The 14,719-nt window shown below is 34.3% G+C and overlaps 1 protein-coding gene across 4 annotated transcripts in view; it reads left to right on the forward strand.

The window, feature by feature from the left end:
* The window catches only part of LOC126755009 (aquaporin AQPAn.G-like), a 69,407-nt gene that overhangs the window by 19,017 nt on the left and 35,671 nt on the right, over positions 1–14,719 (forward strand). The window contains exon 1 of one of the 4 annotated variants that reach the window (XM_050467269.1): positions 6,275–6,359. The exons of the other annotated variants lie outside the window; for them this stretch is intronic. The gene's annotated coding sequence lies outside the window, so the exon portion shown is untranslated. Of the gene's footprint in view, positions 1–6,274; positions 6,360–14,719 lie in introns of those variants that run through there. 4 annotated transcript variants of the gene reach the window in all.

The following is a 14,719-nucleotide window of genomic DNA, read 5'->3' on the forward strand; positions in this document are numbered from 1 at the left end:
ACGATTTCCTTAAAGTGCATCAACTCGTAGATCAATTAATCGTTTCGGGTTTATCACAAATTTATTAAATTAGTTAATATCAATCTCAGTCACATTTTTAGGCTCTCAAACGTTATGTCTACCGATATGTTTCAATTTCAGTCTGGCAAAAGTCAGGTAATAGACCAAAAAGTGACAAGATGATTCCACCACGACTTCCTCCATACAGTTTTGACAAAATATTTAGTCGGTATTGGACAGTGTCTAGTCAGAACCCTTACAATTGCTGCGAGATTGACTTTGCTAAGTGCAAGTAGTTCGGAGGAGCTCTTACGGTTCACTTTGGGCCAGAAGCACACGCACTCATTCACAAATTTTGAGCTCAACGCCAATATAGCCCGCTCGGCAATCAGAGTGCAGTACATCTACTGCTACCTTGATGGCAGCCACCTTCGCTTGAAAGACGCTACAGTGGTCTGACAGTCTGAAACTAAAGTTGATGAAGAGCTCCCGATAGAAGACTCCAACTCTTTGACTCCCTTTTAACTTAGTAACTTAACTTAATGCACATCTTTTCCAAGGGCTTCGTCCCATCCAGAAATCCCTGTCAGGTGTGCGAGCCAAAAAGCAACCGCCGTTCGAAGTTTCCGCGCTTGATGTTTTGCTCCAAGGCCTGAATCGAAGCGGGATTGTCCGCATAGACTTTAGACTTTACATATCCCCACAGGAAAAAGTTTAACGATCTAACCAACCGACCGGCCCAAAACGTGAAATTATCTGCTAACCGAAGTGTTCTCTCAACAAATCCAATGATTGATGTGATGTGTGTGAAATGGAGCCGCTTTGTTGAAACCAAATGTCACTGAGATCACGAGCTTCAATCTTAGACATCAAATAGTCGGTTGTCATAGCGCGATAACGATCACCATTGACGGTTACGATCTCACCGGCGTCATTGCAGAAATATGGACCGATGGTTCCACCGGCCCACAAATCACACCAAACCGTTGTTTTTTCTGGATGAAATGGGAACTCTTTAAGAAAATTTGGCTCGAAGCTATAACTTGGGAAGATTGAGCGACTTCAAACGAAGGCGCCGAATCGACTCTCCACGATCTTCGTGAACACTCCCAGCTACGGCTGCCATATTTTCTTCAATGCTTGCTGACGTAGTCTATTTAGTCGAATATTATCCAGTTATAAATGCTGGGTCTCAAGATGGGTGATGGTGTGGCGAATAGTATACTCGGTAGGCCGATTATGTTCACCATAATTTGAGCAAAGCTCGCGAAACACATTCATTACAGAACGTGAGTTTTCGTAATAAAGTTGAACGATTTGTAACTGTTGCTTAGACGTAAGTCTTTCCATGGTGAAATACCAAACAAAAATAACATGATAACTTGACACGACTCACGCGTGATCTGTCAAAAAAAGTATCTCTACTGGGATCACCCGTTACATTTATTTATTTATTGTTATGACTTTGTTTTTAATAATATACTTAAGGTTCTTCAAGAGAAGATGTCTTTATAATCAAATTCATTCTGAAATAAACAATTGAAGTATTTACACTTTTAGATAAACTTTAACAAAAACTTCATCGAATTTTAATTTGTAAATTTTTTTTCTATTTTGAATTTTCTACAATATTAATACCGTTATCTGCTAAAAAAAGCACTTCTTCAAATGAGATCACTTCCTCACAAAGTTCAATCTCTCAAACTAGTAATACAATATACTTGTATAGTTATTTTATACACTCATATTTATCTCTTACTTCTCTGTGCTAAATTTACCCGTTGCTATCCTTATCGTAGTCCAAGTCTGACTAATAATTCTAATTTTTATACTCTTGCAGCACGTTGGTACTGAGTATAATAGTGTTCCTCACCCAACGGTTGTTTGTATCACCTAATAAACCTAAGCGAGATAGATATGTAGTTATATACATATACTTGTTTATAAATATTCAGGTTGACGAGACGGGTTGAGTTCCAAATGGCTGTCTGTCTATTCGTCCGTCCGAACGTCCGTGAAAGCAGTAACTTGAGTAAAAATTGAGATATCTTGATGAAACTTCATAAAAAAGAAGAACGAGTACGGAGATATAAAATTGTTCACCAAAGTTGGCATGAAAGAGCTTTAGAGGAATCGTTGTCAGATTTGGCACCGCCTACATTTAGGTGAAAACCCATATCTCGGGATCTACTCGGGAACTGATTTCGAACAAATTCGGTAGGTAATATTGGGTTAAGTTAGGTTAATCTGGTGGGCTAATAAGCCACGCATAGACTAGTTTGGTCCTTTTCGATACCAGATGGAGTTCACTTACTAAGCCCAAGAGGATTAGTCATCGTTAGGATGACTGCGCTTGACGCGAATTTTAACAGACTCTGGGGCCTCACTATCGATACCTCCTCCAGTGTATCATATTGTGGCGAACCCAAATGCTTAAAGTGCAGTCTTGCCAATGCGGGACAAATGCACAAGAGAAGTTCCATTGTTTCCCTGTTGCCCTGCTTTAGATATTTCCTGCAGCCTTCTCGATCTGTTAGCTACATCCTGTGGGCATGTCTCGCCACCAGCCAAGTACCAGTTAGTATTCCCATAACGTTCCTATAGTCTCTTCTATCGATAGGGCAGCAGATAGGCAATATTATTCTGGCATTCCTACATTACAGTGTGGAAATGAAATTCGCACTACAACAATCGAGCCTTGGAGCCACCTTATGAGCCAAAATTGACCAAGTCGGACAAAAACTATTAAGCTCTTAGATAGTTGGACCTCATTACCTTTCTAAATTTTTTACCGAAAATGTCAGTCATACTTTCAGATATGCATGTGAAAATCGAAAAGAATGTTTTCCGTTTTGAGCCTTGCAAGTTGCAAAAGTTTCAAATGTTCGGTTGCACTCGAACTTAGCCTTTCCTTACTTGTTCTAATTTAAAATTTGATTGATAGCAAAAATTGATTGATCCCCTGCGCATAAAATTTTAATTTATAATTTGTATAGCCTGATATGGACTTCTGATAAAGCATGTGCCTTTGCTATAAAAGATAAAAAATATAATAGCGAACGGCATTTGAAATTTCATAAAGCGACGCAATTTTTTGCTTCGGTCAGCTTCTTAAACTCTGACTAAGCGAAGAAGTAGTTCAATGTTTCATTGTTTTACACAAAATTATTTAAGAACTCTACAGGCTTTAGCCGAAATGCTCTTTCCGGGCATCTTTATTTTGTCGCTTCTCGTTGATAATCCAATTTTACCCTTTTTGTCAATAAACCCGCTTTGCTGACTCCTTAATATAAAGTCTCCAATAACAGTGGTAGTGATAAATCTATATTTAGGGTTCTGCTGTGCTTTGAAGTTTTGTGGACCTGCCATATTTTTAATGAGAATCACCACAAACAAACTAAAAAAACTTCGTTCTCAGCACGGTAGAGTCTACCTAACTAAAAGGTCATTGACTGTGATTGAGAAAGAAACTTGGAGCTATCCAGTTCTATCATAATGGGATGTCCAAAACTATTACTTGGATCAACTTGTGAGGTTATAGAATTGAATATGACAATAAAAGTTTTTTGTCCGGAAAGTAATAGGACTGAGTCGATTAAAAAAAATTTATTGAAAAAATCGTTACAATTCTTTAAAAACTTTCAAAATAGACTCCTTCTGCGTCGATGCAGAGCTGCCAGCGCGATTTCCAGGCATTGAAGGCAGCATAGAAGGCATTATCCGGAATAGCCTTGAGAGCCGAGGTGCATGCTGTTTGGATCCTTTCTGTCGTCTCAAAATGTTTGCCTTTCATCGGTCTTTTTAGGCAAAGAAACAAAAAAAAAGTCCGGCTGGGCCACATCTGGGTTGTAGGGCAGCTGCGGAAGCGTTGGGATGCAGCCCTTGGTTAGGTAGCTATTCACAAGAAATGAGGTGTGTGCCGGAGCGTTGTCGTGGTGCAACTTCCAATCGGCTGCGATGTCTTGTCGGATCCGATTGACCTTTCGTTTGAGTCTCTATAGGACTTCCACGTAAAACTTGGCGTTTACGGTTTGCCCAGGAGGAAAAAATTCATGGTGGATGATGCCTTTGATGTCAAAAAAGACAATGAGCATCGTTTTCACTTTGGATTTGCTCATTCTTCCAGTCTTCATCAGCGATCTTTTCCCGGCCCTCCAAAAAGGCCTGATGCCACCGAAACACACCACTTCTTGCTAAAGCCAGTCGGTGCGCACACACTCCGAAGTACAGGCGCGGCGGATGAAAATCAGTCCTATTACTTTCCGGACAAACCCTCTATTATATGCCTGCGAATACAAACTGAACGATCGGAATCAAGTGCTTTTATATAAAACTTTTTTCATTTAAGGAGGTATCTTCAAGAAATTTGAAGTTTATTATCCAAAGTATCACCAACATCTGAAATTAAATTGCTCGGATAACTATAGCGATAGTTATAGAGTCGATTAGGCGCCGTTGGCAGCAATACGGACTGACCTATGGAACGACTTGGCGCATTTCGTTACGCCAAGAGATCTTAACTTGAAAGCGTACAAAACCCAGCTTGTGCTAGAACTGAAGCCAAATTTTGTTCAGTGATGATGCCCATTTCTGGCTTAATGAGTATGTAAAACAGCAAAATTGCGGCATTTGGGACGAAGAGCAACCTGAAGAGATTCAAAAGCTGCCACTTCATCCAGAAAAATTACGGTTTGGTGTGGTTTGTGAGCCGGTGGAATAATCGGTTCATATTTCTTCAAAAACTTCCCACATATCGCATCAATAAATAGATGTATTGAGAGAACACATCGGTGAGCAGATAATTTCATGTTTTGAGCAGGTCGATTAGCCACCAAGATCGTGTGGTATCACATCGTTAGACTTTTTCATCTGGAGATAAGTAAAGTCTAAAGTCTATGCGGTTAATCGCGCTTCGATTCAGACCTTGTAGCAAAACATCAGGTATGCCAGTTACTAGTCGAAATGCTCGAAGGAATCATCGAAAACTGGACACTTTACTGGCTCCTTCCCTTCCACACACAGTTAGCTTTTGAAATTTAATTTAAATAAGTACATATGTATTTCAAAACTAAGAGTTACAGCGTGCTATCTACTTGATGTTAACGATAAGTCCAAGATAAGTTTTGACGTGTCTCTGGCGTCATTTTTATCACACTCTCGAAGGCACACGAAACAACAAAATCCACAAAAACATAAGATGTTAAGAACTTCGCACCCGGTGTGAAACCGACATACAGATATACATATGTACATATGTATGTGTATACGTATAAATATTTACGTTTATAATATGAAGGCTCTTAATCTGCATACTGGCGACATCGTCTGAACCGCTGCATTAAACATGCGCTCTCCCTCTGCTTATCGCTTTAATTTATTTCATTATACTACAAGTACATACATACAAACATGTTGGGCTAATTTATAGTATTTGTATTTGTGAGTACCGTTTACTAGAGTAGTATGACCAAATATTCAGAGCTAATTAGGAAAGAGCGCAATCGTTGTACATATGTATATAGAGCAGTTCTTATCAACTATGAGTTCTAAATCAGCAGAGTTCGAGTGCAGACATATGTACATACATACATATATGTATATATGTATATATCTATACATATTTATATATGTTTGGCTTTATACTGATTAGAACTGTTTAATTTGTTGTCGTTGTTATGCTTCTTGTTGTTGTTGCTTTAGTTGCTGCTACTAAAACACCAGCCCATTCAACACTCGGAGTACAACCTGCCACCGCCCACCACACACCGCTTTTGCGCTACATTTTGCCATGTTGTTGCTGTTGTTGTTGTTGTTTTTTGGTAAGAGGACGCATACACTATACATACATATGTATGTATGTATGTATTTACTATTGTGCGCGATCATATCAGTGCACGAAGAGCAAAAGCACAAGACGAAAATTTATTATATACACACACACACACATAGGCATACAAACGTATATAAGTATACAGTACATACGATTTTTTATATGTTTTTAAGTACATATGTATGTACATATGTATGTAAATACGCTTTAGGTGGACAAGCAGCGGGCTGGTTGGCATGATTTGTTAAACAAACGCACACACGTGCTTGCACACACACACACACAAAAACATACACATACATTTGCATATTGCTTGCAGAAGTGCTGCCTTACCGTTGCTTTTGTAGTATTTTTTGCATTTTTTTGTTTGTGCTTTGGTTGTTGTTTTCTGCTTTTATTTTGCGTTTTTTTTTCGAAAAGTAAATCAAAAATGCTTCTTAATGCTATCAACCGCCACAGTATCGGTTTGGTTCGAATTCGATTCAGTACATACAGTGCTCAGTGCGCCAAATTTTCTGTGCGGTTTTCGGTGAGTTTTGTGCTGTAAATTATTTTCCCTTTGTTGCATTGAAAGGGGCTCATGTTTTGCTGGGTTGCGCAGGCCATTTGTTGCACGGCAGGAATTTGGCGGTGCATTTATTACAAACAGACTTATATACATATGTACATATGTATGTGCATGGCTGGTGTTGCAGTTTGTGCTTTCGAACTGAGAAATAAATTTAAAAAATAAAAAAAAACATTTTTTTAACATTTGCTGATGAAAAAAAAAATATTTATTAAAATAAATAAATAAAAAATGGCTTTTAAAATAAATAAATATATTTTTATGAACTTTTATAATATTTGTTTACAATTTTTTCTCTAAATATTTTTATTGAAACATTTTTTTACAAACAATTTTTTCCTACAATTGTGCATGAAGAAATATTTCTTTCCGAAATTTTTTCTTAAATATTTTTATTGAACAATATTTCTTCAAATTTTTTTTTCTAAAATTGAACTGGTGTTGCAGTTTGTGGTTTCGAACTGAGAAATAAATTTAAAAAATAAAAGAAAAACATTTTTTTTAATATTTGCTGATGAAAAAAATATTTATTAAAATAAATAAATAAAAAATGGTTTTTAAAATAAATAAATATTTTTTTATGAACTTTTATAATATTTTTTTTACAATTTTTTCTCTAAATATTTGTATTGAAACATTTTTTACAAACAATTTTTTCCTACAATTGTGCATGAAGAAATATTTCTTTCCGAAATTTTTTCTTAAATATTTTTATTGAACAATATTTCTTCAAAATTTTTTTTCTAAAATTGCACGTGAAAAAATATATTTTTGTTATAAATTTTGATAAAACGTTATTTTTCGAATATTCTGTTTTAAAAATTATTTTTTCTAAATATACAATTTAAAAAAAAAAAATAATTTTTTTCATACTTTTTGAAGTTTTATTTGCAAAAAAATAAAAAAAAGTTTTTTTTTCTACAATTGAACATGAAAAAATATATTTTTTTTATGAATTTTGATTAAACGTTGTTTTCCAAATTTTCTGTTTTGAAATTATTTTTTTTTCTATCTCATTTCAATATACATATCATAACAATTAAAAGAAAAATGTTTTCCTTAAATTAAAAAAAAAAACAAATTTTTCGAAATACCAATAAAAAATTTCCAAATTTATTTTTATTGAACAACATTTCTTCAAAATTTTTTTTTTCTAAAATTTAACATGAAAAATATATTTTTTTATGACTTGTGCTTAAACGTTGTTTTCCAAATTTTTTTTTTTAAATTTAACACGAAAAATATATTTTTTTAGTGAATTTTGATTAAACGTTGTTTTCCAAATTTTCTATTTTGAATTTATTTGTTTTTAAATTGTTTTTTTGTAACAATATTTCATCACAATTTTTAAAAATTATTTATTTTTCATAAAATTAAAAAAGAAGATTTCTAATTTTTTTCGAAATAAAAATAAAAATTTTCTAAATTTTTTAAATTTTTTTTGAAATTTTATTTTAAATTCTTTGCACCATCTTTTACTTGCATTCAAATATTTCAATGTTAATACAATTAAATGAAAAAATACCACTTTTTTGTATCACGTGCAATCGTTCATGACAACTAGTTCTCACTGTCCTTAAACCGTGGCGTTCACTGTGTTTCTTATCAACGCAAATTTCTGCTTAAAAGGTGGGTGTGCATTTCTGCATGCTCTTGCACCTACATATGTACATACATATGTACTTACACACACACTTAATTACAAATTTATTGATATCCATAGTTAGTGCAAGTGCTACATACATATAAACAAACTATTTTGACGCGCTTGTGCTCTGGCGCTTTCGACGTCTGGCATTGCGTATGAGTTTACTCGCTGAGCGCTGAGCGGACAAGTGTTGGAATCAAAAGTGTGGCAATGTGCAATGCCACTTTGATATTCCGCGCGCATGCAGTGCTCGGCAATGTAAAACATATGTACATGTTCATACACATACAGACATTTGTTATGATTGCTGTTTTTTTCTCATACAATTTTAAAATTAGACACATTTGGCAGTGTTTTGTGTTGCCTGCCAAAATTTTGGCTTTTTGTCTTTATTTTTAATATTTTATTTTATACTCACAAATTGTCCCCTCTTTATTTATTACAACAAAAAGAAAAACAAAAAAAAGTTGGGTCATGCTGGTGTGTTATTTATTATTAAATAAGGGGCATATTTTCTTTGGTTTTGTATAAAAATAATGTAAACCTATTCTGTGCATTTCACGAAATGTTTATGTCCCTTAAATATAGGACAGTTTGGGTGATCTGTAGGAGGATTTTATGACTCTTTGGAGTATTTTGTTTGGTTGAAGACTTCAATATATATTGACTTCTCTATATATTTTTTCTAAAACAGAAAGAAAAAAATAAAAAAATAATGAAAACCCATAATTTATACTATTTCTATAAAATTAAATAATAAAATAAAATAAAACATAATAAAGTAAAATAAAAAACAAATAAAAAAGTAAAATAAAATAAAATAAAGTAAAATGAATATATTTCTTTTTGCTTACGGGTGAGCGGTGGCAAATGCCTGTCGCATCATCAGTGCTGCAACTTGCAGGTCACTAAAAATCCTCCTCTAAGGAACCGTCGCCATGCTGTGATCTTGGGACCACATATGCATTACTTCGCGGTGGCGTTCTATGTTTCTCATTGCTAGATTTACATCTGCTCACCAGCGTCCAGATCCCACTTTTTGCTGCTTAGCAAAATTGCTGCGAGCTTATGAATAATCCCCCCTCATGACGCGGATTAAATTGTCCGCGTTTATTGGGCCAACCAGGTCTTCTACGTCTACTTCTGTATCTCTTGCTGTAATTACTGCTGCAATGTCGTTCGCGTAACCAATTAAGTAAGATTCGTCTGGCATTTCAAGTTTCAGTACATATAGCATCTTGGTTGATATTCTTGGCATAAAATGGATTCTTGTGCTGCTTCTGACGTGACCTCTATCTGTTGTTAAGGTAGCTCCGCACCACATCTCTGAGGTAGTCAGGGATTTTAAAGCTTTTTTCGAGAGCGTCGATCATATCCTCCCACTTAGCGCTTTTCAATTCGTTCCGGACATTTTACACATTTTATAGCTTCTAGAGTTCATTTGCCGGGTCTAAAACCGTTTTGTTTAGGAGGAAGTCTTCTAGCATTGTTGATAACCGTTTCGAGTTTGGGTTTCGGTAACCTTTCATAGAGCTTTCCCGCTGTGTCAAGCATGTATAGTGGACGGTATGCTGATGGCAAGTTGGGATCGCCTTTTTGCCTGGATAATGTAAAAAATATGTTATATGTATATTAAAATAATACCAAATAAATAATACATGTGTATTTTTTGATAACATAAAAGAGAATAAAAAGATCTCTATATCTCGATTTTGTTAGGCCAGTTTCAAAGTCGGCTATATGCTATAGTGGTCCGATCTGATTTTAACAAATTTCGGGAAAAACAGCCGTTCAACATCGTCTCAGAATGCTCACTATTGACGGTAACGGCATTTCCTGCCTCATTTTGAAATAATCTAATACTATAATCCGCACCAAACGGTCAATTTTCGGAGATGCAATTGCGTTTTCGGAACCACTCTAGGATTTCACTCACCCAAATAGCGACAATTTTGTTTATTGTTTTCGAAGAACGTGAATTTGCGTAATCATCTTGAACAATTTCCAAGCGTTGTACCAAAATGAAAGATGACAAGATGGAATGGCACACCTTACTGAACATACTGACAAAATTTAACACAAATCCGTAAACAAACATGGACGCAATGAGCAGTCAAAACCTAATCATCTCTATTAGTAGACATTGTATATACTTTATAGGGTCTCCGATGTTTCTTTTTGGGTGTTACAAACATCATGGCAAACGTCAAAGTTAATATATCTTGTTGAGGGTATAAATATAACAAAAAATAATATAATACATTTATTTCAGGATGATATACTTATTATTATTTACGTGAAGAGCCTAACCTAACTAGGTAATGAGACAGTCCCTAACAGTGATCTCACTTGGATAGCTTGGAACGCCGGTCCTGAAACTCCTATAGAATAGGTAGTTTTCGCAAAAAACATTACTTTTTTAATTTTGTACTGGTACTTTTCTTTCTTTTGGGCAAGCTACACTTGATGGCTATTTTAATTTTCAATATTAAGAATAAATAATAAATAAATAAGAAAGTGTGTATATGCTGAGGATAATATGATTGGTGATCCTTTTAAAAATAATATTTATATTTGATATTAATATTAAAGCATTGATTTTTTGGTGAATTACGAAAATAATAAGTGGCAACACACGTAAAAAATATTTTTAACTTTCTCAAAATATTGTAATATTTACAATTTATCAATTTTATTCAGGTTAATTTTTTGGTACAGGTGGCAACTCTGGTCAAATAATGTTTGCAATTCTTTCGTTTCGTGAACCTGTTAAATTTGATAGCCATATTGCATATATGCCTTATTTTTTATAAAATTAAGAGATCACAATATTTTAAATTAAGTGGCAACACTACTCACGAAATATTAATCTTTTTAAACTTTTTTAAACTAATTCTAGCGATTTTATTAAGTTAATTTTTTGGTGCAGGTGGCAACTCTGGCCAAAAAATATTTGCAACTCTATCGTTTCGTGAACCTGCTTTACGAAATATTACATATAGGCCTTATTTTTATAAATTTAAGTGATCACAATATTTTAAATTAAGTGGCAACACTCCATATAAAAAATGATTAATTTTAAGCTTTTTTAAACTAGTTTAGTTCGTGGTCCATAATGCAATAATTAATTTTTTTAAATTAATTTTATTGTATCGAAATTTTTAAACAGTTGGCAGCCCTCCGTAAAATATATTTTCCACAGCAAGCTTCTTCAAACAATTTCTTTGATACTCATAAGTTAAGGTTTTTACTTTATAAATTTATTTTAATTTTTAAACTGCTGGCAACCATTTTCCTTTTTTTTTGGTTAAATTAGTGGCAATTCAAATCAGTTTAGCAACCACTTTTGGGTTGCTTGCCATACTCATGTTTAAATTTCACCGCAATTTTATTAGATAATGGTTTTGTGCAATAAAAGAAATCCACATAATTTCTTCCATTTAATATGATGAATATATATGAATATGTATGTATATTATTCCAGTACTTTCTAAAAAAAATCACCATATTATATGTACTCATGTATATATGCACATATATACTTATTTACATATATGCTGCCTTATTACTCTTAATTTCCAGAATTAGTTCGACAGAATTTTTTTTCTTTCGCACACAAAAACGCCTAAGCAACTGTTATACAATATTTACATATGTACATATGTGTGTGTCCACTAATAAAATATTTGTGATTCTCTTATCGCGACAGAGAGCACAATGTCAAGCAAATATTTCAACAACCGAAAACTTACGAAACTTCCACACTTAACACGCACAGACGCCGCACTCTACCTCCGAACTATTTTTCTTCATATTTTTCGCTTTTATTTCGATACATTTTTGTTTTTCTTTAAATTTTTTTCTTGTTTCTTTTTTTTTTTTCTTGTTTTTCTTTTTTTATAAAAGTAAGTAACGCTAGTTTTTCCAAACGCAAGGTGTCGAAAACCTGACCTTGTCCAATAAATATACGAGCCACTTAGGGGCACACAAATGCACAGAAGTAGTTTTCCGCTTGCAGATATCTAATCTTTACAATATAGTGAGGGTGTGTACCGTATATACATATGTATATTTGTGTGTTCATTTAGTAGGTGACTTAACTTCGAATTTGTTCTATGTAGATGCCTTACTGATTGGTTAGCCATCATTCATGAGCGAAAGTATAGGGGTATATTAAATATATGTACATACATCCACTCGTACAACAAGCCACCTTCTAACGTACTCTTCTTCTTTACTATCGTAGACACTACTTACGCGGTTATAGCCGAGTTAACAACAGCGCGCCAGTCGTTGCTCCTTTTCGCAATTTGGCGCAAATTCGAGATACCAAGTGTAGTCAGGTCCTTCTCCACCTGATCTTTCCAATCGAGTGGAGGTCTTCCTCTTCCTCTGCTTCTATCGGCGAGTACTGCGTCGAATACTTTCAGAGTTGAAGTGTTCTTCTTCTCTCGTATTCCAGCGACAAAAGTATGCTCGCTAAAATACTTTTAGAGCTGAGAACATACTTATAAACTCGACCATTTTTACGAGTTCAATGAAGTTGTTGAAAAATTAAGGAGCTTCCATGAGACTATGAAATAAAAAACATTATAATAACAAAGGGTTAGAGATTTTCAGTCGTAAGCTCGCAACACACCAAAAAATTGATATTAGATTGTGACAAAAAGGTATTCGGAAATTGTAAATAAAACGCAAAATATTTAATTATTCATCAATATTTATTTTGCCGCTTTCAAAGCCCCAACCAGATGTAATAAATACACCTATGCCAACGATTGTTTCAGTCCTCGAAACCCTTTTCATAAGCACTTCTTGGGATGGCCTTCAGCTCCTTCAGCGAATTTTGTTTTATCTCCTCGATCAACTGGAAACGGGTTCGACGCAGCGGCAATTTCAGTTTGGGGAACAAGAAAAAATCACACGGTGAATACGGTGGTTGATCGATGGTATTCTTTGCGTTTTTGGCTTTAAATTCGGTCACAATCGTAATCGATGCGATGGTTCATTGCCATCTTGTAAAATCCATGAATTGTACTTCCATAATTGCGGACGTTTTCGGAGGATGATCTCACGCAAACGCCTCAATACGGCCAAATAGAACTCCTTATTGACCGTCTGTCCCTACAGAATAAATTTTTGATGCACCAAATCACAAATATCGAAAAAACCAATGAGCATCATCTTAATTTTTGAGCGGCTTTGGCGTGTTTTCTTTTATTTCGGGTAGTTTTTTTTTTCCTCCATGCGGATGATTGCTGACTGGTTTGCATTTCAAACTCATAAACCCATGTCTCATCGGCAATTATAATGCTCTCCATGAATGTGGAATCGGAATTCGCACGATCAAGCATGTCCAAAGAGACCTGTTTGCGGTACTCTTTTTGAAAAAATTCAGCTTTATCGGGACGAGTCGAGCAAGAACGCGTTTCATACCCAAAATATCCACCAAAATCATTCGAACAGAGTAACGAGAGATGTCTTGCTCTCTTGCCATCTCAAACGAGGCATGTCTTTTTCGATCGAGAGACCGTTTTTGAAGACTTTGTACCACTCGTTGGCTTGTGTTTTTGATACAACTGAATCTCCGTAAGCCTCTTTCAATATTTGTAACGATTCCGCATACGAAATTTGGTTAGAAATACAAAATCTGAGTCAAATTCTTTATTCGTTGTAAAAATCACAAAGCTCTACTGAGGTGTACCGTCTTAAGCAGCTGCTGTAAATAAACTGGTTTAGAGATCGCGATCATATTTGACATAGCAATTAAGGACAGTTCTACTTACCAACTTAGTAAATTTTTTTTTGAAATATCATTTATCTGGGGAATTTAATTACAATTTCCGGTATTTGTTTGTCACAATGTACATATATATATTTGCTCGTAATTATGACATTTGGGCATACGTAGCAATTTTGACCCGGATTTACATCCAGTAAAGATCTGTCAACTCGGTAGTATATACTTTATTTGGAGCATGTGTTCTGCCGCCAAAATATCAATTATATGATTTACAACACGAATTTGCAGGTGTTGTTAAATATCTACAGTGTATTTTATACGAAAAAATTTACAAAATACAGTTGCGTGTGTGTGAAAAGAATCCCACACTTTAATTGCTCCATTGACCTACAAATTCATAGATTTCTGTAAATATTTTTTTCTTTTATTAAGACCATAAATTTAAAATTCCGTTTATTATAAAAATGCTCCATTTAATTTTTAATTAATTTCATATAGTATAACCGAATGATATTTTCAGAAATACACCAATTCATTTTCGTGGCTCTTTGTTTGAACTTTTTTCGTATATAAATGTGGTTAAGAAATTATTTTTGTTCTGTTGTTCTTAATTCTGCTTAATTTTATGGTATTTATGAGCAACTTATCTTAATTCTTTATAAATAAAATATAATAATAAATACATATGTAATTCACGTATAGCCACTGAGGATACCTATTACGCACCCAAATACTGAGTATGACGCCGAAGTAAGAAAGAAATATGAAAGTATAAATGCAACGATGAAAATAATTTTCATTGAATTTGATATTTTTTTCTGAATGTGACCAATAACTTGGTAATTAATAAGAAAAAAAATTGTTCATAAATTTATATTTTTCACGGATTTGTGTTCTGATTCTGAAAAATTCTGCTAACCAAATGACAAA

This window comes from Bactrocera neohumeralis, chromosome 4, assembly GCF_024586455.1.
Source record: "Bactrocera neohumeralis isolate Rockhampton chromosome 4, APGP_CSIRO_Bneo_wtdbg2-racon-allhic-juicebox.fasta_v2, whole genome shotgun sequence".
NCBI lineage: Eukaryota > Metazoa > Arthropoda > Insecta > Diptera > Tephritidae > Bactrocera > Bactrocera neohumeralis.